This window comes from Oxyura jamaicensis, chromosome 24, assembly GCF_011077185.1.
Source record: "Oxyura jamaicensis isolate SHBP4307 breed ruddy duck chromosome 24, BPBGC_Ojam_1.0, whole genome shotgun sequence".
NCBI lineage: Eukaryota > Metazoa > Chordata > Aves > Anseriformes > Anatidae > Oxyura > Oxyura jamaicensis.
Window position 1 is genome coordinate 6732487 of NC_048916.1, and position 22362 is coordinate 6754848.

General features: G+C 50.5%; 1 long non-coding RNA gene across 1 annotated transcript; it reads left to right on the forward strand.

Annotated features, from left to right (window-relative positions):
• Positions 1-8860: 8860 nt before the first annotated feature.
• LOC118178036 lies at positions 8861-15433 on the forward strand. Its single transcript, XR_004756014.1, has 2 exons — positions 8861-8985; positions 14914-15433. It is a non-coding gene; the product is annotated as an uncharacterized LOC118178036 (long non-coding RNA).
• Positions 15434-22362: the final 6929 nt, after the last annotated feature.

Genomic DNA, 22362 nt, shown 5'->3' on the forward strand with positions numbered 1-22362 from the left:
GTCCTGGCATCACGTGAGATGGTGCTGCTCGTGGGGACATCCCCAACGGAGAGCCTAGGATCCACCCCAGGTCACCTCACCTGAAAGTAACATCCCAGCCCCAGGGGAGGGGGAGCAGCAAATCCTTTTCCTCCTACAAATGTCCCCGTGGCATTAAGTGATGACAACCGATGGTGTTGCCTGTCTTGATTTGGCTATGGGTTGTTGTTGTGGTGGGAGCAGGAGAGCAGAGGTGGGACCGAGCAGTGTGTCACCTTCCAGCGGGGGACACAAGGGTCTGGGCAGCAGCTGGCCGGGCCACTGGGACGCCTCAGAGTCCTCCTGACATCATCTTCATTAGCTGATTTGCTCTGGCCGCTTGGGAAAAGCTCCTGACAAATGATTTGGAGTCCCAGTGAAAGTGCAGCGCAGTGGGAGATGTCTCTGGCCGCTGGTGACCGGCTGCCAAGCAAACTTTCCTTGCTTCTCTTCTGGACGCTAAATTAGTCTCTCTCCACAGAACAGCAATCTGCTGTTAATTAAGGAATATCTGTGGAGGTGACAACACCAGCCTGGATGAAAAGTAGAACACGAGAGTCTTTTCCCTTGCCGTTTGCTCCGTCCTGCCAGCTCATGGCAGCCCCTGAAGCCCAGCCTCCAGCCGGGATGGCAGCGGCAGGCGCAGGAGCCTGCGTGCGGGCTGTGTGCGCCCTGCCCACGCCGCTCCTGTCCGCGCGCCGCCAGGATGGCACATTAAAATAAAACTGTTACATGCTCGAAGGGATTTCAGCTATGGATGGGATGGTGGGAAAGAGATTAACGGCGCTTCTTCCCCCCTGGTACCAGCTTGACTGGCAGCTTGGGTAAAGAAGAGCCCACTCTAAACGCTCCCAGGGGCCCTGGGAGGAACTCATTACGTCTAGACTGGCAGTAGCCGGCAGTTCTGCTTTGTGAGCTGTGAAACTAATGTTTATCCACCACTCAGTTAGACTCAGCACCATTTAAAGAGTTCGGGGTATTAAGCAGGAGGAATAAGAAGTATGTTACCCGGCGTGCTGTTAAGGCACACCTTCAGGACGGGAGCAGGACCTGGTCCCCATCAGCGGCTGCAGCGTGCCGGTGTGCATCCTCTGGGGCTTTGCTCACTGAAAGGAAGGGCTAAGGAGCGATAAGCAGATAGAGAAGTGACTCTGTGCAGGAGCTACTGGAGGGGGGACACAACTACACTGCCACCCCAAGCCTCTGCTGACAGCTACCCCAAAAACTGCCAGGTGCCCCGGGGCTGGGGAAGGAGGGACGGAGCTGCACAGGCAGCTCCTGGGGTGGTGATCGCCCGGACAGAGGGGCCCGTGGCTACTCGGGAAGCCGGGAGAGAGCAAGGAGTGCGAAGGGGAAGGCAAGAGAGAGCAGCGGGAAGAGAGAGGGTAACGGAACATGCTCCCAGAGCCTGTCTTGTTTCATTATTTATTTATGTTTGTTTGCAATCAGGGATGACCCCTGACACGTTTTGTCTCTGAGTTTGTTCAGGAGGGAGCTCAGCAAGCAGAGGGCCCGGGGCTGCCAGCAGCACCGCCCGGCAGTGCTGGCGGGGCGAGGGGTGCACGACACCGGGGTGGAGGAGAGGCACGAGCCCGAGGCTGGACCACTGTTTGGTCAGCAGGAGCACTGCTGCCCAGGGATCTTACCCGGCTGGTCACCCGGAGAGGACTTTACAGTTAGACCCTGGCTCTCCTACTGACCTCCAGTGCAATCCATGGCTGTTACCGACTTGCCTGCTCGGCAGACTGGGGATGAAAGCGGCTCCCAGAGCCGCGTGCAGCCGTCCGTCTGGGAAGCTCGGGAGGGGAGAGAGGAGCTGTGATGGGAAGGAGCAGAGGAAGAGCCAAGCTGTGTGCCCGAATGCATGATGATAGGTTATTTCCAAATGTTTTAAATAAGAAAAAAATATATATTGGCCCCCTACTGGCTTCTTTCTTAATCATCCTCAGCTGGCAAATACAAAGAGATGCTCCCGTTGTTACCGTTTTAGGAGCAGTAGGGAGAAGGCTGCTGCATGCCATACATCCTGGGTAATTACAGGGGCTGGCTGGAAATTTTCCACCTAAACGTTTTCCCAGTAAAAAACAGGGTCTCAACAAAAGTGCAAATTTGCATGTGAAAATGGAAGTGAAAAAAAACCCTGACATTTCCAAGTAAAAAATGTCTCGTCTTTCCATTCCAGAGTAAATGTCCCTGTTTAGTTTTCTGTTGCACTTCGGGGGTTGGGGGTGGGGACCAGATACTGAAATATCTGAATCTGCTGTGGAAAGGAGATGCTGATTTTTCAAAAGGAAATTGCATAGCAGAAATAGCTTAAAACCCAAAATAAATCCCGGGTTGTCAGAGTCTTCAGTATCTGTTTTAATTATTACTCTAGTGGGATTTTCTCGGAGATTATATTTCCACAGTGGTAACTGTTCTCACTTTATTTTATAGCCTTGGCTATTTGTTAGCTGCGAACAAGCACGATCGCTGCTGAGAAGAGTTTCCAGGATGTGTTCAAAAGCAGAAGGCGCCGACTTTCATCTGCCCCCTTATAGCGAGCGCTGCTGCCTTCCCAGCACGAGCAGCCGCGCCTGCACTCGCCTGCTGCCCTGCGGCCTTATCCTGCAAGCCCCAATGATGCGCTGACCTCGGCCTGGCAGCTCGGTGCCTCGGATAAAGGTGCTTCTGTGTTTTGCTGCGGTGGAGCCTGAGAGCGGCAGGGTTTGGTGCTTTGTAGTGCTTGCAGGATTCAGCCCTTGCAAGTTATATGCCAAGAGAGGGAGGGAAATGGGATGCCTGGGACAGCTTGCTGCAACGCATAGCCCGCGTCTCTCTAGTCCCATAATTTTTGTTGGGAAGTTTTATCTTTTTAATTTGTTACATATCATGCATCGTCTGATTAATTATTGCTTCTCTGCGGGGAGGACTAGAGTTTATAGAGCAATATAGCACCAGTGTTAGCTTTATATACCCTCAAAGCCCAGAGGACGCTCGGCAGAGTACTTATGCAATGTTCTGTCGATAATAATGACTCAGCATTTGGCCAGTTTGTGGGTATATCAGAAGCACTTTATTAAAATGTGCATAGTATACGCATTGAGCATAAACACAGCCAGGAGCTGCGGAGCACGGTGTTGCGTGCCCATCAGGCGGGGCCGGGTGCCCGCAGCCCCCCTCCTGCCCCCCCTTGTCTCCATGAAGCCCCAGCAAGGCAGAGGTTTAATTGCCGCCGTGTCCTGGGATGCATCGAGCCGTCTGGCGTGTCCTTCAGCACCGAGAATGCAGAAATAGCCACAATAAAATTCCCTTTACAGCCACATCCCTCAGTCAGCTGCGTAAGAGCCCTCTCCCTGAAGAAGTGTTCCCTTACAGCAAACGATATTAAGAAGGTTGTATAAGTGACTGGGGAAGGTGCTGCGGCAGGACTAACAGCAATGAAATGCAGTTGAACATTTCCAGCGCTGAGTAAACCATATGTCTTCATAATTTGATTGTGCCCGGGTCCCCTAGGTGCCTCCCAGCTCTATTGAACACCGATGGAGTTATTTAGAATCATAAATAATATTATCAAAGAGGGTCTACTGGGTAAACAGAGTCAGTGTATAAATTGTTGGAGCGCAATATTGATTGTTCTTAGCTTACTAATGAATTATTCTGTTTAAGGGCCCATGGAAATAATGTTCAACGTTTTTGAGGTGAGGGCCCTTTGAAGAATTTCCCCCAAGTGCTGCTCGCCTTTGTTGTTTCGGCCACCACAGCCAGCACAAGCGCCGCCAGCGACCGCGCCGTTGTGAGCCCGCGCAGCACAGCAGGCAGCGCCGGCAGCGTGCGGCCGGGGGCTGGGGTGAGCAGGGAGAGGTTTATTAAGGATGGCAGCTTGTCACGGGCAATTCGCAAAACATTTTCCTAACCTTTGATCCTCCTAGCTTCATCTTTTCCTCCTCATTTTTCATCTTCTCCCCTCTGTCTTCACTTTGCAGGTGGCTGCAGGAGGTGTTGCGGGGGGAGTCCCCCTTGGGTGCCCTCCTGTGCTGCCCCTCACGGTGGATCAGCGAGCCCAGTGCTACGTGTAGGCAGCAGAGCCTCTGGACACAGAAGGGCACAAAAAGCTGTCCCCATCCCGCCCTGCCCCTGCCCTCGGGGCTCCCTTGCCTGCGCAGGACATCTCAGGAGCTAAACTCAGGAGCCTGCTGGTGGGGGTCCACTGATCCAAGCTGCACCAGAAGCCTCACGTCTGACTTGATGCATGCTGGCCATCCGAGGCTTCCCACCACCTGTTGAAACTGCGTGTTTTTCCCCATTTTCAGTGGACCTGGGGACTTCTGCCACCTGTTGCTCTTCCCCCATTTGCCAGGCTCAAGGCTGTTTGAGCAGTAGCGGTCTGGAGCCTTTCTGTGGAGACACATTAAATGCCTTGAGCCCTGCCCCAGAACAGGGTGAAATGAGCTCTGCTTTTTTAACAGAACTTCAATTTTTCCCCCACCTGTATAATACATTCTGTTAAATTTATAGTTTTTCAATCCCTTTGATGTAAGGCACTCAGAACACGTCCCAGCTAATCTTACACAGCGGTGCCTGAAGTGCTGAAGGCACTGGCTGGGAATGTGGCAGGGAACCAGAAAACAATTATCGGCATTTTGGAGGGTGGGGCAGCATTAAGAGAGAGCTAATTTTAAAATGAATTATGCCATTAAAATATTTTTGTTCCCTTTGTCTGCTTTTTTGGCCACAAAGTCGTCAGAAGAGAAGCAGCGCTGGCATGAGCAGGTGAGTTGTCCCTGGGGGGGGGGGAGAGCTGCCCGTGGGATAGCTGCAGGGGCAGCTTTGGTGCTCCTGCCAGGAGCACAAAAAGTGGCTTCTGGTGGTGACAAAGCAGGGAAACAACTGCTCATGGTGCTCCGGTATTTTTAAATGAGGCATTTGATGGGATGTGGACTGTGCCTTTGCGGCCATCTGCAGGCAGCAGCGTGGTCCTCAGCCCACGCTGGAGCCCGATCCAAACCCTTCGTGATGCGAGATGCCAGCATCCCTGGGGCTCGCTTCATAATCCTGCCAGAGCCGCTTTCTGCATTCTCAGAGGACTTCCCCCAGCACAGTTTGATTGGTACAAATTCAAACTCTGCCTTGAAAGTTTCTAATTTTGTGCAATTTTCTCTTTGTGCTTTCCTTTGTGGTTTGGAACCTTTCAATTTTGTCTTCTCTGAAATGCCCATGAAATGACCACTCTTGCACACAAAACCCAAGCACTGTCGAGAGCTTTGGAGGCAAAGTTTCCTTTATTTGGAAACAAGCCCTCTGCACGCCGGGATTGCACTTGTCTGCTAATCATACCAAATGTTTGCACAGAGATTGACCCATTCGGCAGCTTGTCATGAAAACCTCTATCTCAAGTTGCTTTTCACTTAGAAACCAATAATTTATACATTTCAAACCTTGTTTCCTTCTTACATTGGGTATTGAATTGTCATAAGTTATTTAAAGTTGAAAGTAAGGCAAAATAATGCTGTAGTTCCGGCTGCCGCAAGTTCAAAGATTTGCAGCCTTTGCCTGAGGAGGACGGGTGACACAAGGCACGTTTTGTATGGCCCTGCTGCTGCCAGCCTCGAGGTGAGGAAGGAATGATAGTCTGCATCTTGAAAGCATGTTAGAGGGTTATGAGGAGGCTTTGTGTAGAGCATAATTTTCTATTATTAAAATGCTAAATTGCAGGAATAGCTTTTGCTGGCCACCATCCCTTCCCGAATTAGTGCCCAGATCCGTGCTGTGCCAGTTTGCTGTTATCTGGGGATGAGCCCACGGCAGCAGGGTGCCCTTCGGGGGAGGCACGTCAGGAGGACACAGCCCTCATGAGACGTTCGCCTTCATGAGAGCTGCTTCCCCCTATGGCCACTGCTGCAAGGGAAGAACTTTGGCTCCTGGCAATTAGTACTGATTTTGCCGTAGTATCTTGTATTTTAGTGCATTTTCTTTCCTTCTCCCTGCCCCCCTCTGAGCTGTGATTGCTTCTCTAGTTTTTAGAGTAGGCACATTATTTTCCCTCACAAATAGAGTTGGGTCAATTTTCATAGCCTTTTTGCCAGCCCATTAAGCATTACTGAATTTGCCATTTTTCTTTGATATGACAGTATTTCTTTCTCCACTCACTTTTCTTTCCTTCCTGAAGCTCATGAAGATGTTTGGTCATAGCTATGGGTTTAACATCCATTAGAATCCAAGAAACCCAAGCATTTGCTTAAATTTGAGCAAAAATTTAAACACTGCCACATCTTTTCCAATGGGCAGGATTAGCCAGGGCCTCTGCTCAGTGTGTCTCCAGAAGTAAAGTGGGTTTGGTCTCCGGGGGCAATTTATTTAGCTAATGAAGGTCTTGGGGGCTCCTTGAGGCTGCTCATCCATGGCCCCTCACAGGAGTCCGCTGCCTGAACAAGAGCCCCGTGTGTGCGAGGACAGGAAGGGGTTAACCCAAGCCACCCCAGGACCTTAATGTCCAGCATAGTTCAGACCATTTAATTAGCGTCCCATGCATGTTCGATAGTGTTTTCCCCCCAGGGAGAAGTGTGCCGTATATTGCCTGTTATCTTTCAAGTACTAGGAACAGAATGCTTTTTCAGTAACCTCATCAAAGGATAAGCTAGGATTCAGATAAGCTTTTCAAGGAGGAAGTCAGGGTTATAATTTTCAGAGACTTCTGAATGTCACCTCCAATTTTCAGCTCCTCAATTGGAGCGGCCGCGTTTGGAAGCCACCCAGCCTCAGATATTGAAATGGGTGACCTGTGGGCGCAGGCCGTCTCAATTCCTGGTCATCCTCAGTCTGGCAGATCCGGAGTTGAAAGTGCTCGGGATTTCTGACTTTATAATAACGTGGTTTCTCAGAAGTGCAAATTACAGAGGAATTGGTGCTAAACTCCCTATTAACTACCGAGTCCAAGAAATCCTTAGTGTCCCAAATTACCTGTCACTTTCTCTCTAACACAGCATAATTCTGTCACTTAAAAAAAAGGCCATAATTTGAAATTTCAGTAAAATTTCTAATTGAATCTGCAGTTGGCATTGCAGGCGTGCTGTTCCCCGTTCAGTGTGCTCGTCGCGGGGGCCGCTCCCCGGCTCACGTCCCAGCTGCTCCCCAGCCCCGCGGGGCCGTGCTGGTAATTTCCACGGTGCCCCCCTGCTCCCGCGCTGAGCCTGGTGGCAGCTCATCAGAAGGGGTTCGAGAAGGTCAGGCATTCTCAAAAGTCACTTATAAATATTTAGATCTGGGTAGATGGAAAACACAGGGCTGCCTCTCCTGCTGCCTTTCTCCCACAAAAGCATCGAAACACAAGCCTCCTGCACCAGATTTGTTATCCTCCTTACAGACTCGCAGGCAGGTCTGCTGTGTGTTCGTCAGTGGGCATGAAGACAGGACAGCACATATAGGAATGAGAGAGGGAAGTATAGACTGAAACGCCTAGACACGTAGATATATAGATGTTAGGGGGATGAAAGCTGCAGGTGGTTGAAAGAGGGGCTTTTAATCACCTCTGTGGGAGACTCAGACCACAGCTCCCATTCTGGTGTGACTGGAAAATGAGCATTCCAGCCGGCACATCCCATCTTGTCACCCTGTCCCCTTGTAAACCCGACAAAATTGCACTGGAGCTCAGGGGCAGTACCACTGTGCCCCAGAGCCACCACCTGTGCAGTGGCCCCAGCTCCTGCTTGTGCCTGTGCAGGGCAGGCAATAATTGCCCTCGGGCAGGTAAATAACTAATAAATAAATAGCGTGCCTGCAGGAGGGGCTGGGTGCACAGCGGGACACTCGCTGCCAGCCCCGCCACCCCTGCGGGCACACACGTGTGGGCACACTCGTGTTAGCCACAGCGCTGGGGGTGCGTGGGGCCCACGGGGTGCTCAGAGCCCTGAGCAGCTCCCGTCCCGTCACCGTGGGGCTGGACGCACCCGAGGGCACGGCGCCAGGGAGGCGCTGGGAAGGGTGACGGAGAGTTCTGCAGAGGCAGGGTTAACAGCCTGCTGCGTCTGTAATAAACCGTGTCTCGTGGGAGAAATTAGCTTATTAGGAAGGATTTGAATATGGAAAGGTGGATGGTTCTCCAGACTAGGAGATGGAGGGCAGATGCAGGTGATGGCAGCGACAAGCTTGTGAGAAATCAGACTCCGAGCTGATGTATTCAGGGGAACGTTTTGTTGTGAATTAGAAATGGGTTTTGTCAGTGTTTCCATTTGCCTTTTGTTCTAAAACACGGACCGCAGGATTTCCACAAAAAAACAATGACCAAAATGTTTTCTTCCTACAGCAAATACCTGCTGGAAGGGAGAGTGAGCATGAAAGTTAATGTCAGACCTGGTATTTCTGCCTATTTTTTATTTTTATTTTTTATTTGCTGAACACCTTTGAGCCCTGACAGCTCATTCCTCTCTGTGCTCGTTGCCAGCTGCAGTCATCCCTTCCCCTCTGTTTCTTCCCGTGCAATTCCCACAACTTCAGAACTGCTGCTTTGGGCTTATCCCAGCAGGGGAAGAAAATCGGGTCCCTTGAGTCTGTTTGCAAATGCACTGAGGCTTAGGTTTTTCTCCCTATAAGTGGCAATGCTGTTAAACTGCCTTGTCTGGCAGATTTTCAGCCCTGTGTAAGCGCACAAATCTGGTTCACACACACTTAAAAACTCGCTCCTGTCTCAGTGAGCGGCAGGGCTCCCAGGCCTAATTGCTCTCCCTGGCCTCAACTTGCCATTGATTTCCTATTCTCTTTTCCCTTCCTCCGCTGTCCAAAGCTGTTTTCCTGCTGATGCCCCCAGCACAGGTGTGCTCGGTTTGCCCCTTTATCGTGGTGGGAAGCGCCTGTTTCCAGCTGCTGGCACTTCGGTATAAATGGACACTACAAAGGGCTGCCTCTGTTTGGCTTGGTTGGGGATGGGTCAGTTTGGTGCTGCTGTGTCCTGGGAGGAAGATGAGGATGCTGACAAGGTTGGGGACAGCCTGGGTGAGTCTCTTCTAATCTCATATCTCGTACTGTGTCTGCTGCTGTGTGTCAGAGAGCTGGGAAGCCAGCGAGGGCTGTCTAAGGCAGAACATCCCTAGGGAGGGATGCTGGCAGTAGCTAGCAGGAGTTGAGGCTCTTTGCTCCAGTGTGTTTTCTAGCTTTTAACTGCTGAGGCAGTGTTTCTGAGGGAAGGATGTTCTGGGAATGTCTTGTGCAAATGGTTTTAAGAGGAAGCAAATTTCTGGACTGGTGAATAAATGAGCATGGGCAGAGCAACCACCCAGAGCACCAGCAGCCCTCCTGCTTCGCTCTGCCCTGCAAAGCCTCTCTGGGGCTGGCAGTGCCTGGGCCTGGGCACTTCTGAGAAAGTGGAGTCAGGGAAGGAAATGGAAAAGGAGAAAAATCAGTGTGGGTGACAGAGAGCATGCAGTGTGCTCTGCTTTGTGTTGGGCTCTGCCTGCAAAATGGAGGAAGAGGGACAACATTGGGCTCTGGTTAAAGGAATGGGGTTCCCCAGCCCTGGCACCTGAGGGAGCGCATGGGCTGCAGGCAGCAGGGGTGCTCTGCTCCCCCCAGAGAGGTGCTCGGGTTTGAAACAGCAGCTCCAGGACAGAGAACTCACCAACAGCTCCTTGCCTTTCCTTCCCCTCTATTTTCTTTCATTTTTTCCCCTCTTGGCTGAATCAATAATTAAGTATATTCTAAGTAGTGCAGTTTTGCTTGATTTTTTTTTTCCATTTGGCTTGTGCATTAGTTGGAAATGAAATATTTAGAGGACAGAATATAGTAATAAAGCCAAGACACTTTTTCTGTTAGTATATTTTATTTATTTTGTTTAATAATGAGGTTCTGTATCTCTACCCTGTATCAGTGGCTTTTTCCTCTTCCCCTTTCCTTTGGAGGCAGAAGATAATATCCCCCTTTTAAAAAAATAATAAAGTCAGGCTTGTCTAACAAATCAGGTCCTATGCTCTGATGTTGTAAGTGTTCAAAGGAGCTTCCCAGGAGGCTTAGAGAGGAGCAGTCCAGCATCTCCACACTGATGCTCCTGTTAACCAATGATTTGTTTGCAAGGGCAAAGCAAAAGGAATTCCTTCATTTAAAAAATTATTTGTTCCCTGATGCTAACCCTTTAATAATCCCCTGGAAAGAGAATGAATGCTTTCCACACGTGAACAGAACTCACCCTGCACTGTTATTGTCTCCTCTATTCTTCTGCATTTCCACTTGCTATATATTTATAACATTGTGTGTGTGTGTGTGTATATATATATATATATATAACATCTGACTTGTTTGTGGTCTTTTCCTTACCTCTGTCTGTAGTTTTGAGATGTTTGCAAGAATTTATTCCCTGGGGAATTTCATGAATAAATTACCGCCGCTAGGAGGGAAGCGGGGATGAGGACTGAGGCGGGTGTGCGTGCGGAGCAGCTGGCCCTTGGCAGGATGCGGTCCCTGCTGCAGCTTTCAGCCCCTGGTGTACCGCTGTGTCCCCCGGGCAGGTCCCATGCGGGTGGTGCTGTGAGATGCTGGGGTCAGGGGCTTTGCTGTGCTCGGGGCTGGGTGCTGAGGGGTGGTCGTCCCAGGAGAAAGCTCTTGGCATGTGGCGTGGACGCTTGTGTGAGGGGAGAGGTCTAAGCACAGGCTGGCAGGGCATAAAGCTATTTATCTTGCTGCTGTCTCGCAGACCTCAAGCTTTGTAGTTCTTCTTCCCTTAACAGATGTAGATGGGAAATGCCTGTTCTCTCTGCAGGGAATCTTAGTGGTTTCAAGTTTTTTTTCCCCATTCTGCTTTTGGGATGTAAAAGCAAATTTAAATCCCTCAGACAGAAATTACTCCAAGGAAATTCGTATAGTATACACTAAGGCACTCCATTTCAAACACTTCAAAATATTTCACTGAGACTTTCATCAAAATATGTTTACAGTAAAAATAAAAAATAAAAAAGCGTGTGTATTTGAAATGGAGTATTTCTCACAAACAGCGTGTGTAGAAGTGCGTGCTGCCTGACAAGCCAGTGAAGCTCTCCAGCCAAGGAAGAAGCCCAGAGCCCTGGGGGTCTGGGTGGGTTCCCCAGCACGTGAGCCTCTGCTCCTCATGTGTGGGGTCCCAGGTACATTCACGTGCATTTCGGAAGGTGTTTTCTGCTGGCAATGTCAATTCCCAAAGCTTCTCGGTCATTGCTGCCGCTTCACAAAGGTGCGATTAGGGAAAAAAATAGCAAAACAAAAACCCTCCAACCTTCTGTTTCAGGTGTGAAACAGCTTAAGATAACTAATTACTCGCACAGCTTGCCTCTCTGGGATCTCCTGCGCTTCGGATAAATATTTTGTGTATGGTTGAACTTGGAAATGAGGGAGTTGCACCGTGTTGGTCTGTTCTGGGTCTTGCTGTGTTGGAGAAGTCAGTGTGTTTTTCTTCAGCAAACGGGGTGCTGAAAATTGATGTTTTTCTAATATTTGTTCATCCCATTGTCTGGTGCTGCATAATTCCTAGAGCACAGCCTTGGCCTGCTGTTTTGGGCTTCTCCCACTTTTTAAAAATTCTTTGGTGCCCTCCTGGCTTTGGGGCTCTGCAGGTGGAGATGGGGAGGTGGGGGGGTCCTGGGCTCCAGGGATGCCCGCAGGAGGTGCTGTGCTGAACTCGCTGAGTAAACCCCGGCTTCTGGGAGTGCTGGCCTGCACCTCCCTGTGTGCTGGGCTCTGCACATCCCACCTGCCTCTGCTGACAGGCTGGGGCTCGGGGGGCAGCCCCGAGTGAGGGCCTGACCTGGGGACCGGCCACCCTGCTGCTGGTGCCACGTGTGACTCGTGGCTGTGCCCAGAGGGACGGCTGTGCAAATGGGAGCAGGGCAAGCAGGGCACCAGGCTCCTTTCTGGAGTGTGGCTGTGGTCCCTGGCAGCCTCCGGCTGTAATTTCCTCCTATCTGCCGGTTGGAATCTCGGCCCTATTTGCAGCAGCACAGGGTGAGTTTTTCCCTTCCATTACCAGTTCTGTGGATGCAACTGTTGCTTTTAACTCTGAGCGAGTTTCAAGGCAGTGCTGAGTTAAGCAAGGCTGAGGACAGCAGAGCAGGGCTCCTCACTAATAGGTCTCCCCGGCAGGCAGGAGGAACTCTTTCTAGTCGGCTCTTTGTAGTTAATTCTTGATAATAGTCCTCCCATTGTTAATATTGTTGTTAAACTCCTGCATTCTCACCGAGTGAAAGCTAATTATAATAATTAACAGAGAACTTGTGAACTTGTCAAACTGGTAATTATAAACCACGGGGACTTTTATCATTAAGAGATGCCTTTCAGGAGGGGGGGAAGAAGGGATGCAAAACCTCTTTTGATTAACTGTGTGCCCATGATGAGTCACACTGCTGCCCAGCCGCCAGCTCTCCGGGGACCTGGATTGCTCTCCTCCAGCTACCACAGAGACCATCTAAACCAGAGCTGGCATTGCGTTCTCCAAATAAACAAGTGACGAAGACAAACACTGGCTGCAAATCTGCCAGCAGCCCCAGGACAGCCAGGCAGGGCTGCTGCCAGGATGTGCTGCAGGCGCTCGCTGTGCTGCTGCTCTGGAGGGTGGGTGAGGATGCTCGCCTTGAGCTTTTTTCTTCTCAGCTTCCCCTCTCCTCCTGCCATTTCCTTTCCTTGTGGAGGAGGAGGAGGAGAACCCTGTGATCCATGATATTAATGTGTGCTCCTGCTCCCACCCTCCTCTGCCAGGGAGATGGGCACTGACCTGTGTGTTTCTCTTTGTGTAATCTCTTCGTCCCCTGCCCCCAGAGGACAGGATAACCCTGGCATGCTGCTGTTAAATCAGCACTGGTGCTGGTGCTCCCACCTCCCACTGAGCTCAGAGGTCCTTGCTGAGGGTCCTGGATTATTATTCAGTAAAAGAAGCCCTTTCTTTGAGGGACTGTTCATATAGTTGCTAGAATAAATTACACGTTTCTCTCCATGTGCACTATATTTTAGCTACATGCACACATTTATATGTGCACAATTTTTGATGAAACGAATAACAGCATTCTTGCTTTGACTTTATCAAAAGCACAAAGGCTGGAGTGTCTAAGCTAGGCCAAGCTCTGGAGGCCAGACTCACTCTGGGAGGTGACTCCAAAAGAGCCCACAGTTTGAGGAATGGCAGGGATGAACACAGGAGCTGATTTCCAGATTAACCCATGTGCCTCTGCCGGGCTGTGCTGTGGCAGGGAATTGCTCACCAGCAGCAGCACAGGTACTGGGGGAGGAAAGTGCAGGGGCACCTATCATCCTGCAACGTGGTGATGTCTGGTTTTGGGCTGAACAGAACCGGTGAGAAAATGCTTCTCGTGGACAGATGCTTGAACAGAATCTGATCATTTCATTTCTGCCTAGGCAGGTTTTGGCTCGCTCCTCTTGCAGAAGTGCTCACAGGTTGTTGCGGGATCTACAGCTCTTTCCTTAGCTGTTACTCAATAGAAACCCATAAGATGTCTGAAGAAGTTTTGGGGCCCTGGAAGCTGCCCACACTATTTGCTAGAAAAACATCACCTCGCAGTGCTGAGCCCTGCCCTGCTCAGCAGCATCGCTCCTTGCTCTCCCCACGTTGCAGCTCGCACGGCAAGTTTTGCTCTGATATTTTCCAAGTTTCCTCTCATGTCTATTGTGAGTTTTCTCTCCTGGACAGTAAACAACAAATGGTCCTTTTCACCCAGGAGATAAGATTGTTCATCTTCCAATGTCACCGGCACTTGTGTGCTGGGTCTGGAGCAGTTTGAATAATGAGCCTTCGGGAGGACTCGTGTTTCTCTTCGTGTCCTTTTCTTAACAAAGATCTGAGACTCCCAAGGCAGCGGCAGCTCCGCCAGGCACAGAATGCAACAGGAGCTGCTTCTGAAGGGCACAAGTTACCAAGAAGATTTTCTTCTTTTCTCCTCCACTTTTCCAATTGTACTTTTGTCAGGCACAGGAGCCAAACAATTGGTCCTTTATTGAGAAATTCCCACCAGGAGCGACATAAACATTGCTGCACAGATCCCCATTCTCCGCTATCTTGCAGCGGCTCACATTTACATTTCAATCTAAAAAGTGAACCAGAACTTCCTTCAGTCTTGAAAGCCTTGCGTTTGTGGCTTTTTGGTGTTGCATTTCCCATCCTCCCATGGCCTTTCTCTTCTGCATCTCCCAGCTGCGTGCCTCTTGCACCCTGCCCCTCGGTGTTTCTGCCCGCTTCCTTCCAGCTCTGCTGGGCACTGCCCTCCTGCATCCCCAGGGAAGGATGCTTTTCTCCCCGTCTCAGTGGAGGGGTATCCAGGCCTTGGAAAAGGTGGAGGATGGAAAGGTTTCCAGCAGAGATGTCTTTGTGACAAGAAAAAATCCTCTGTAGCCGTGGCAGCCAGAAGGGTGGTTGTCATCAGTCACTTGAGCATCTTCCCTGGCTGTGTCGAGAGCCCATTGACATACTGCAAACTCAGAGCTACCTAACACCGGGGTGGGAGCGGTGTTTTATGGGGAAAGCACTTAAGTGCATGCTCAAGATCATTCACTGCAGGGCTCTGCTTAAGCACCTGCTTAGTGCTAAGCACGTGCACAGTCCCCTCTTCCATGGCCTTTACCCAGATGTGCTGCAAGTCCTGTCCCACCTTCTTCCCTTGCAGCTCCAGTCCCATGCAGGGTGGCAGAGCAGGGTGTACTTTTCAGAGCAGCAGCACTGCAAACTGCTTTTCAGACCAGCTGCGAAACTTGCCTGGCTTGGCTAAAGAGCCAGCTGGAAAAATTCCCCTGAGAGCTGCGTGGCATTTTGCATTGACAACTTCTGCCCACAACTGGAGTCTGCTGTAGCCCTGAAAATAGACACATGAAAATATGCAAATTTAAAAATAAAGGAAGGCTTTCACTCAGAAATGAGGTAGTGAGAATGAAATTCATTCTCCCTACTTTCTGTTGCAGCCACAGAAAAGGAAGAAACGCTGTTTCCCAGCCACCAAACTGGCCAACGCAGACCTGAAAAATCAAACATTTTCCTTCCTTATGTGCCCTCCAGAAGCTGTGAGCCAGCTGCTCTTCCCATTTCCCTGGGCAATGCCCAGTGCAGGGAGGATCTGGGCGATGCCTGGCACCCAGTGCCCTCACTCAGTGCTGGAGCTGTGGGACAGATGAGGGGAAGAAAGGAGTCTGCTTGCTCACCTCGCCCGCTCTCCTGCATCCACAGAGCCTGCTGCAGGAGCAGGTGCCTCTCTGGCCGAAGCGGTGTGCAGTGTCCTGGTGCACAGAGCCATTGGAACAGCACATTTGAGCATTTAAAATACATTAAAGGAGCACTCCCTTTGAAGTGAGAAACTATCTCTATTTAATCAGAGGGAAACAACTTTTCAAAAGATTTTTTTCCCCTCTTCTTTACCTTCAGCTGTCTGGCTTCTCCTGTGGATAGTACCATGAATAAAACATGCATATCCCAATTAAATCTTGATTTAATTTCTCTTCTTTGCAAAGCTGATGAACTCGAGTGCTTTCATAAAGACGTGAACATTAGCATTCTTTTGAGATGCACAAGCCGGTCGGAGGAACAAGGGACTCAAATAATCACCCACATCTCTCTTGGCCTTGCCAAGCTCTGCGCTGACTTAGAGAAGAAAACCTCGGCTGGGATAATCCTCCGGAGCAGCAGCCGTGCTTGGCCCCGTGGTGGAGGGCAGCGAGGTGCAGGTACCACGGCTGAGAGCTGGAGGAGGAGAGGAAAGCTGATGGTTGGCTTCACGTCAGCTGCCTGCAGATGCCCTGTTCTGTTGCCTTTATTCTTTTCCTTGGTGCAGCAAAATGGTGTGGTAGAAGAGCCGCAGCAGCTGCAGGCAAGACTGTGAGATGGGCGCCCAGCTCTGCCGGCTGGCTTGTGTCTGAGCTGCAGCTGTGCTGTGCGGATGGGCTGCAAGTGCCCTATCCATCTGTCCACCCCATCCATCCATCCATCTGTCCACCCCATCCATCCACCCACCCGACCCATTCGCCCCATCGCTCCATCAGAGCTCATCTCACTGGCGAAGGCTGCACAAAACTGAAAGCCGCTCTTTGTTACTTCTCCAGCTGCCTGAGAAGGTGAAGGGGAAGAAGCCCACTTGTTCTTCACTGAGATTTTTATGGTCTTCTTTCTGGCAGATAAGAAATGATCTAAATGATCACTTCACCGGCGCTCCAGGGCAGGGGCTGTTATTTAGTGCATTCCTGAAGGCTCCTCACTTTAAAAACAGAAAACAAAGATGGTGCTAATATTTTTACACACAACAAAGAAGCGCACAGAAATGCATGAGTCCAAGCAGGCTATTTTTAATGAAAACAGTTCATTCAGAGCAGCTTTAGGAGCCGTCAGTACAGCTGGTCTGTATCATGTGGCTTCCCTGGAGAGGGTCCCGCAGGTGGCCCAAGGGCCGGTCCCTGTGCTCGGGCACTGTCAGACGGTGGTGGCACGTGCACATCCCCAGTTCCAAGTGCATGTGCTGCTGCTGTATCACAGCTGGTCAGTGTTTTCCAGCTTTTGTGTTTTTCATGGAAAAAAACAGGCTGGCTTGAGCAAAAATAGTTTGTCATAAGTTTTTTTCATATATGCAACCTCTAAAATAAGTAATGCTCTTCACACTGATGTTGTTCTGCCCATCGTTCCAGTATCATGGCACTAATCGATGCTCTAATTTCAGTGGATTTCACATAATGCTTTAAATTACCTGTGGTGCATTTGTGGTGCAGTGCATTCATGTTTTTCCCTGTTGTCTTAGGGCCTTGTTATACAAAAATACAACCTGTGCTTATTTTTCCGTGCCAGAAGCATTTCTGTTGTATCCAATGATCTCACACTGCAACCTAGTATGAAATGATTCTCACAGAAAAAAATTGGTAAACGATGTTTCAACAAAGTTTTATTTCTGCAAACTACTAATACACAGAAAATGTCATCTCTCCAGCAAAGTCTGCATTTTCATTAAAAAAGAAATGAAACCCGTACAACACACAACACTTCAAACTTTCTTTGCTGGGAACATTTCTCTTTTAAAAAGTCCATAAAAACCTCTCAGAACAAATTTCAACCAGAAAATTGTTTTTGTCATTCCATTTTTAATAGGGATTTTTTAAAATTCATTTCCCGCATAGCTCTATAAGGAGCTGCTGAAATGTCACCATGGTGATTGTCCTCGTGACATTTCCATTCAGGACTTAAAGCAGGGAAACAAACACAGCTGTCGGGCTGCTGCGCGTCCCGGCCGGAGCGGGGCTGGTGGTGGGGCAGGAGGTGAAGTTCACCTGGACCCGTGACTTCAGGAGGTCAGGGTTCACGGGCCGTGCCTCAGTTTCCCCAGCTCACGATGCAGCCGGGCGGGCAGTGCAAGTGCCGCCAGGGTCACGCTGCTGATGAAAAGAAATAGCCTCGCGGCAGCCAAGATAAAGAAACGCTCGATGGGAAAGCGTGTAATGCAGCCATTTTCATGGGTCATTGCAGGAGATTATGAATTCCACTTACAGCCCAAACGGCTGCAATAGCCTTCACCAAAGCTAAATGTGCTCTGTGGGCCGGAGGTGACTTTGCTGGGGGATGCAGCCGGGCTCAGCGCCGTGCCCAGCCTGGGGACCCCGGGGGCTGCGCTGCCCGGCTCTGGTTACAGCGCCTGGCTTGTGCGCTTCTGAAGCCACCCCATAACTGACCCTTCATGCAGCAAATGTCACCGAGTATATATGTGTTTTTAAAAACAGAGGAACTGAATTAGAAGCAAATTTCTTCTGCTCACTTTGATTCCTCATCCGTCTCCTGCCACCTTCCCAGCAGCGCACTGAGGGCTCCCCGGCTCCTGGCTGCTCGCACCGAGCTCCGTTACCTGCCCGGTGATCGATGAGCATTCTGGGCACCTAATTTATTTTGTAAAAATAGTGATTTATTTATACCAAAAAAAGTTTTGCTAGGAGTTGCTTCTGATTTACGGATGTGCTGTTGTGTATATATGGCCTTGTAAATATTCAATTTATTGGCTAAGCTTCCAGGGCTGCACCAGGCCCTGCAAGCTCTGGCCTTGGCAGCTCCAGCACGTGTTTTTCTGATGCGGCAAGAGGTCCTCGGCTGTGGTGGTGCTTGCTGCAGGGGTTGAAGTCTCCTCTTCATCCTCTCTGTGCTGTAGGAAATGGCCCTGGGCAGCCCCTTGCCCCATCTGCAAGGCAGGGCACCAGCTGTGTCCCATCTGGCACAGCCTTCGGTGGCACCCATCCCTCCTCTTCCTCAGCAGAGACGCAGGCTGCACCTGGTGGGCAGCAGCAGAAAACAGGGGGGTGCCACGAGCTTCACAGCTCCTCTTGTTGGAAACCAAAAAGGTGCAGAAAGAGCCGCCGCGCTCCCCAGTTAATTGCCAAGCAAAGGTGTTGCGTGCAGGGGGGAAGGCAAGGAATAAAGTGCTTTTACCTGCTCAGCTGGATAATTAAAAGCTGCCTGAAGCACTGCTAACCTTTTTTCATCACGGCATCATTCATTATAAAGCCAGAAAGAATTAACTATGCTGCATTATCAGATAGAGAAAAATATTAATAGCAAAAATGGGAAAGAGAAAGGAGAAATTTTGGGTAAGTTAATTAAACTACTCATCCTCAATGACTTATTAAGTAGCTGGACAGGCTTCTTTGGGCTTAGTGCGTCCCTGAGAGTGTGAGATGCTATCTTGGAGGAGGAAACTTGTCAGCTTGAGCAACTTTTCCATCACAAGCCTGGTGCATGCGTGGCCTTTACAGCCCTTGAGGCTGGCCCCTGTCCTGGCCAGCTCCCGGGGTGCACGCTATGGGCTTGCAGCATTCCGGGGCTGTCTCCTCCCCATCATCCTCACTCCCCGTTCCCTTGTTGGTACTGGGACACCAGGACAGAGCTGTGCACTGACCGATACACAGCTGCCCCAGAGCTCAACAGGGCAGTGAAAGCCCTTGGTTTTTTTTTTTTTGGGCATCCCACTGCTGGTGCCAGGCACTTTACCGGCAGCCCACCACTGGGCTTTGGGTGAGCTCTTCTGGGAGCCCTGCACAGGTACGGTGTGCTCGTGCAGGCAGATGGCACCGACTCTGCTGCGAGCCCACGCAGCCCCGCTCCGGAGGCTCTGCTTGTTAGCAGCTCTGCTTACAATGCACCTCGCCAGTAACCAAACCTGACAGCTACGTCCCATAAACCACAATTGACGGGCTCTGCAACTCCTCCTCACTCCGCAGTTGCACAATTTCATATCCAGTGCTGCTGAATAAAAATGGGGACATTTCTCCCTGTGACAGTTGAGCTCTCAAACCATGATAAATCACGTCGCATAGATATCGTCTCTCAAACTAACCTTTGGGTACGTGTGTAAGTGATAGTAAAACACTGCAACCTGCATGGGGTTAATTAAGAGAGGCACCCTTGTGCTAAGTTGCAGGGCAAAGCTCAATTAAGTTGGGAACTGAAATGGATAATTCCATTAAAATGGATTTATTCACTGTGCTGCTGCTGATACGCGTCATGCTGAGGAATATTTTCAAAGAAAGTTTGTATTTTACCAACTTTGCTTGCCTGCCCTTATCACTGCTGACTGACTGCAGGAAGCTGTTTGTACAGGCAGCAGAGCCACATCCGCAGCCCTCCTTGCTGCTTGCCCCCCCAGGCTGGGGGGGACTTGTGAGACCGAGTGCTTGGTTGCTCCAGACAGCACTGGGGGAAAGGTCCAGGAGCCGTACTTGAGGCTGGGCAATGTGAGCTCACGAAGCACGGCACGTGGACGGGCTGCCAGGCACCTGGAAACCACCTGGTCCTGCCCAGCCACCTGGGCATAGCACCCCCAGCAGGGAAAATGCAGGTTTTTGGTGGTGGTGAGGATGCGACGTGGGTTTTGTGGCATGCAGCAGCTCCTGGAGGCCACACGGGCTTGTTCTGCAGTCGCAGTGACACGGAGCCAGCCCGCAGCTGCCTGCGGGGCCAAGGGTGGCCCCAAGCTGTGGCGAGGTTCATCCAGATGTGTGTGATCGCTTGAGGCCCCAGTAATAATGCGAGATGTAAAAAGATGATCTTTGGAGTGAAAAGAGACAAAGCTCGGTACAGAAGGCAACAGAAACCGGGGCACAACTCAGCTCTCTCTTTATCTCAGCACCAAGTTATTGGCTTTCCATGAGGTTTCCACGTGACAGCCTGGACCTGTTTGCAAAGTGCCAGGGAGATTTCCTTCCCCTGTTTTGGGTGCTGCAGTCACAAGCAGGCAGGTGCCAGAGCCCCTCTGAGTGCCCTGCGTGCCATCCGTGCGGTGGGGGGGAGGAAGGTCTTCCTGCAGACAAACACATCCACGCAGGGGTAATTAACCGACGATCACAGAGTTAGGCAAATACAGACTGACAGCAGCCCTGGCTTGCTTGTAACCTGTGCCTTCGCTAACATTAGTTCTACAGCTAGACCTGCTGTCTGTTGACATGTTGTTTCTCCTCATTAATAAATAACTGCCTGAAACAATTATTCTGCAGGAAACCAGCCTTATTATTTTTACCTATTCATTTATTTGTTTGGCCTGTAAAAAGTATAGGGAAAACTATAAAGCCCAGGATGCCTCTGTGAGCAAGAGCTTGGCGATTCCTGTGTGACCTCTTCCTTCCAGGCACAATTTCAGAAAATGTCTAGAAATTTAGTTTTAAACCTTAGTGCACAAGTCATTCCCCCTCTGCCTTCCTGTCTCAGCATCAGCAGTCTCCTCGCAGCCCCAGAGCTGAGCTTAGCCCAGAGCAGCAGCCTTGGATCTCCAGGACGATGCTGGTGAAGGATTTGTGCACGTGGGGAGAGGGGCGATGGGTTCTGGCCTTGGATGCTGTGGGTGCCGGGGTCCTGGGGAGGAGCTGTACGCCTGGCCTCGGGCAGGCTGGAGCTGGGTGCTCGCCCAGCTTTGCAGGCGGTGGAGAACAGGCGAGGGGGATCGCCCTGCCCTCGCCACAGCCATCTGCAGGCAGCATCTGCACCCAGGTCCCGAGCAGCGGTGGTCCGGCCAGCACAGCTGTTCATCTGAGAAGCATCGTGCTGCAAAGAAGGAAACGAAAAACAACTCTTGAACATTTAAGAACCAAAACCGTTTCATTCTTTCCGAAGGTCAGCTGCTTTAAAGTCAGTTCAAGCCACTAGGGCACCTTTCAGTTTCATTTCTTCTGTTTAATTCTCACCAGTTCATTAAAGTCTGACCTTCCATGCTCTTGGCAACAGCTCGCAATGGCCAGCGAGAGACAGGCCATTCTGTTTTCAAGGCTGTTAAACTGCCAGGGATATTTTAGGTTCTTTTCTTAATATTTTTGATAGCAACTCATAAGTCACTATCAGAAACCTTAGCGTGCAGCACAGAGTAGAAAAGCAAGAGATAATGTGAGAGAATAGAAGAACGAAACCACTGAATACCGGTTTTTTGTGAGCTGCAGAAAGGTCAGGCAAGATTCTGGACAGTTATCTCATTGTGCTCACTGATAAAGCATAGGAGAGCTCATAGCCACCAGCGGCTCCCTTCAAACAAAGAGATATTTAATTAAACACCACCAAAAGAAAAGGAAGGATAAGTGCTCTGGAGAGAGATTCCTATGACCAGCCAGGCTTTAAGACACATGAAAGCTGAGATCTAATCTTCCCAGGACAGCTCAGGGGGGTGCTTGGGCATGACCCAGAGATGCGCCAAGACAGGCTCGGGGGGCTCTGGGGAGAAACCAGGTACCGTGTGCCAGTGCTGTGTGCGTCCTGGGCGAGAGCAGAGCGGTGTGAGCCACAGCTGCAGGCTCTGTTCAGAGAAATGGTGGCAGCTCCTGCCCACCTGAGCACAAGGGGACCCCAGTCTTGTGTGGATGTGGCAGTAACACAAAGACCAGAGGTTGCTCTGGTAGCTGGGGAGCAGGGCCGTGGGGATGGAGTGCGGCTGCGCTGCAGCAGCTGGCACCAAGGAGGTGACCCTGTCCCCTGCCTGGGGCTCCCCAGATCCCCACAGCACCCTTGGTGCCCCAGATCTCCAAAGGATCTTCAAGGGGCAGAAGAGCCGCTCTTCTTTCTGGTTTGTGGTCCAGGAGCTACGACAGCCTTTGCCAAAGCCTGAAGTCACACTTCGAGAGGAAGGGGCGTTTAACCGCCGGCTGAGATCACGGCCGAGCAGCCTGGCTATGGCTGCTGAGGGCATTTAGACATCACATTTTATTTGTTCTTCTAATTAAAACAGAGGTAGAGCTGGCTCTTCCCTGCCTAAGTGTCCGGTGCCATTTTGCAGAAGGTGTTGATTGTGCTGCTGCAGCTTGCAGTAGAGATTTGTAGCGAATTGGGTCCCATAAGAGTTGCAGTTTAACAAAAACACTAGCATGATTTATTATCTCCTGTGTTAAGGGAGCAGCCTCTCTCTCCAGGTAAAAAACACC